At 54.4% G+C, this 3,814-nt stretch overlaps 1 pseudogene; it reads right to left on the reverse strand.

Moving 5' to 3' along the window:
- Positions 1 to 2: 2 nt before the first annotated feature.
- LOC102768724 lies at positions 3 to 1,690 on the reverse strand (annotated as a pseudogene).
- Between the last annotated feature and the right edge of the window lie 2,124 nt (positions 1,691 to 3,814).

Raw genomic sequence — 3,814 nt, forward strand, 5'->3', positions numbered from 1 at the left:
ACCTAGGTGATGGGCTGCGGCTTCTCGCGCTCCATCTGGCGCAGCAGCGGCGTGAAGACCCGCCAGGCCTGCCGCAGCTCGTCCCTGCGCACAAAGCGCATCTGGTTCCCACAGAACACGTCCAGGATGAGGCGCTCATAGGCCGCGGGGAGCTTCATGTTCTCCTATCTGTTGCCGTAGGTGAGGTCCAGCTCGGACTCCTCGGGGTGGAAGAACATGCCGGGCTTCTCGGTCATCATCTTGGTGTACACGGCCTCGTGGGGCTGCACACGGATCACCGGCTCGTTGCGCTGGCACTGCTGCTGGAAGATGTCGCCGGCCAGTCGCGGAACTGCAGGCGCACCTCGGCCTTGGGCTCGTTCAGGGCTTGGCCGCAGCGCAGGATGAAGGGCACCCCTTCCCACCTCTCGTTTTCCACATAGAAGACAACAGCTGCGAAGGTGGCAGTGGTGGATCCCCGGGGCACCGTGGGGTCGTCCCGGTACCCTTTGGTGGCCTCGCCCTCCCCCTTGGGATTGCCCACGTACTGGCCCAACACCACATTTTTCAACTGCGCCTCTGAGATGCATTTCAACACCTTGGCCTTCTCATTGCGGACGTCGTCCGAGTCCGTGGAGGCCGGCTTCTCTGTGGCCACCAGACACAGCATCTGCAGCAGGTGGTTCTGCAGCACGTCCCGGATGACCCCAAATTCATCGAAGTAGCCCCCGCGGCCCTCAGTACCAAAGGGTTCCTTGAAAGTGAGGATGACGCAGGCGACATTGTCCCGGTTCCAGATGGGGCCAAAGATCCTGTGGGCAAACCTCAGCACCATCAGGTGCTGGACCATCTCCTTGCCCAGGTGGTGGTCGATGCGGTAGATCTGGTCCTCACAGAACAGGGAGGAGATGTGGTTGGACAGGCGGTCGGAGCTCTGCAGGTCCTTCCCGAAGGGCTTCTCTGCAATGATGCGGTTCCAGCCCGTCTGGCTCATGCACGTCTCTCGGATGTTCGTGGTGACGGCCTCGTAGACAGTGGGGGGCAAGGCCAGGTAGCAGAGGCGGTTGGCCTGGGACCCCTGGCAGAGGGCGTTTATGTGGCCATCGAGGTGCTCATAGGAGGCTGCTTGCTCGTACTGGCCAGACACGTAGGAGTGGCGGGCAAAGAACGCCTCCAGCTCGGCCTTCTCCTCAGGGCTGGCTTTGAAGAAGGGCTCGCTCCGCTGACGAATGTCAGCCACCGTGAGGCGAGAGCGGGCCTAGCCCACGATGAAGGTGTTTTCAGGCAGGAGGCCATCCCGCAGCAGCCACCAGATGGGCTGGCCAGGTCACCCGATGCCCCATGATGATGAAGATATGTGTTTCGGACTGCTGGAAGGCATCGCCCGCAGGATGCCAGCTCTTCCCGCAGGATCCCGCACACCTGGGTCCGGCTCAGGTCCACCGGCTCTGCCATGCTGCTCTCGGCGCCGGTTCTGGAGCCGCAGTCAGGCTGCTGGCCCCGCGGCCGCTGTGCCGCGCACCTGATGCCTAGCAGGTGCGGCCGCAGGTCCGGGCCGCTGGCTCCCTCATCCCGCACAGGCCCGGCCCGGCCCCTGCAGCCGGCTTTCTCCGTGTACCGGGTCACCCTGCGCCCTAGCGAGGAGCTCCACATCCGCCGGCGGCGTGGCCACGCCTCCTGGACCCCCGTTTACGGATGGCCCCGCCTCCTGGACCCCGTTTACGGATGGCCACGCCTCCTGGTCCAGACAGGTCGCGGCTGGGGTCCAACCAGCCCTATTAAATCGCTTCGTCGTGGCTCCTCCCCTTGCAGGGGCAGGGCGGCCGAGCGACCCGGCTGGATGCGGCCGGAGAGACTAGGACTGAAGTGCGGGCTTGACGCCGGGAACGCAGCGGATCCCCAAAGGGATTGCGTGTACCCCCAAAGGGTACACGTCACTAGGGAACGTACTGCGGGCCGGCTGAGGCTGGCGGGCTCGGGATTTCTTCTCCTTTTTTCTATTTAAGATATAAAATCCAATTTTTTCTTTTTGTAAACATAAAGCAGTTGTCCCCTTTCTCTTGTGAAAATATGTTTTATAAGTATTTTTAAGTTGTTTGGGGGAATATTGATGCCTCCAGATATTTTTTTCTCAGTAAGAAAATGTTAGGACACATTGCTCCTGAAGTGGCTAAAATCTACAAGGTAAGAGTTCAGGTAACCTGCAGTGTAGTTTTCTTTTGTTCTTCACTTGACTCAGCTAGTTCTATACAATTGTCTAAAGCCGTGGTTCTCAACCTTCGTAATGCTGGGACCCTTTAATACAGTTTCTCATGTTGTGGTGACCCCCAATTTCATTGTTACAAATTGAACATAATTAAAGCATAGTGATTAATCACAAAAACAATATGTAATTATATATGTATTTTCCGATGGTCTTAGGCGACCCCTGTGAGAGGGTCGTTCGACCCCCAAAGGGATCGCGACCCACAGGTTGAGAACCGCTGGTCTAAAGCCACCTCCTTTCTCCGCAGGCAGGACAAAGCCGGGGGAACCTGGGCTGATCCATCAGGCAGCACATCCCCTGCGCTTTTGTTTCTCTGCTTGCACCTCAGAGGTGCTGGTCTGGGAAAGGCAGCGGCCACATCGTCGTGGGCTGTGCTGAAACAGATGCCTCGCCACCGCTGAGCTTATTGACCTTGACGTCTCTCCCCTCTCCTCTCGGGAGGGCTGGATGGGTATCCGTTTGCTGGGAGTAGAATAAAAAAGGAGAAGCGTGCTTGTTTGAGACGTTAATTTTGAGAGTCACTTGTTCCCATGTCAGTTAACATTAGAGATTCAGCCAAAGAGCGTATTCTTTCTCACCACACCCAGTGCATTCTGCCTCCTAAGTGGAAGCCTTCTGTGTCCCACAACTTCATTCGCCCTGAAGGAGGCAGACCGCTGGCTTTGACGGGTTGTACAAGGTCCAGACAACATTCTTGCCGTTTTGCTGGGGGAGCCGCAGGGTCATGGTAACCTTTGCTGAACGTGGGCAAGGTACATGTTTGACGTTCCATGTGATTTGTAGGAAACAGCCAAGAGGCAGTTCTTCCCACCCTGTCCCCAAGTCCTCCACTGAACCCCTGGAAGCTACGGTTCTCTGGTTCCTTTTCTACTGATGCTGGTAGTTGCCCTTGAAGATCGTTAAAGCAGATTCTTTCAGTGTAGTCCATCTGAGTGGTTTTGATGTGCAGGTCTCTAAGTTTTATTCGCTTTGGAAAAAGGAGCCTTCCCCATGAAGTCTTAGCCTATTGGCATTTCCACTTTGGGATCTGAAGCAAAGCTTCAGTTACTAGTCAAGTTTTTCTTGCTTGTTTTGCCTTCTTTGATGATGTGGAATAATGATTAATGAGTGAAAGAAATAAGTTGTTATATAACCATTCAATGCAATAACAAAACACTTTATAATGGAGTTAAATTTTATTTACTAAGAGAACAGCATTCAATATGAAATTTGTATATTATTCTAATAGTTTAGCTAAAGAGTAAGGTTTGCTGGATTAAGTAATTCAAGAAAAATGCCTGGCTGGTATGGCTCAGTGGTTGAGTGTCGACCCAGAAACCAAGAGGTCGCTGATTTGATTCCTGGTCATGGCACATGCCCGGGGTTGTGGGCTCGATCCCCAGTAGGGGGTGTGCAAGAGGCAGCTCATGGATGATGTTCCTACTCTCTTATTGAACTTTTACTCAATACCACCTAAAGGAATATTTTTTTTAATTAAATCTTTATTGTTCAGATTATTACAGTTGTTCTGCTTTTTCCCCCATAGCTCCCCTCCACCCATTTCCCACCCAACCCTCCGCCCTCACCCAC

Source organism: Myotis davidii, unplaced genomic scaffold (genome assembly GCF_000327345.1).
Source record: "Myotis davidii unplaced genomic scaffold, ASM32734v1 scaffold356, whole genome shotgun sequence".
In the NCBI taxonomy this organism is placed as follows: domain Eukaryota; kingdom Metazoa; phylum Chordata; class Mammalia; order Chiroptera; family Vespertilionidae; genus Myotis; species Myotis davidii.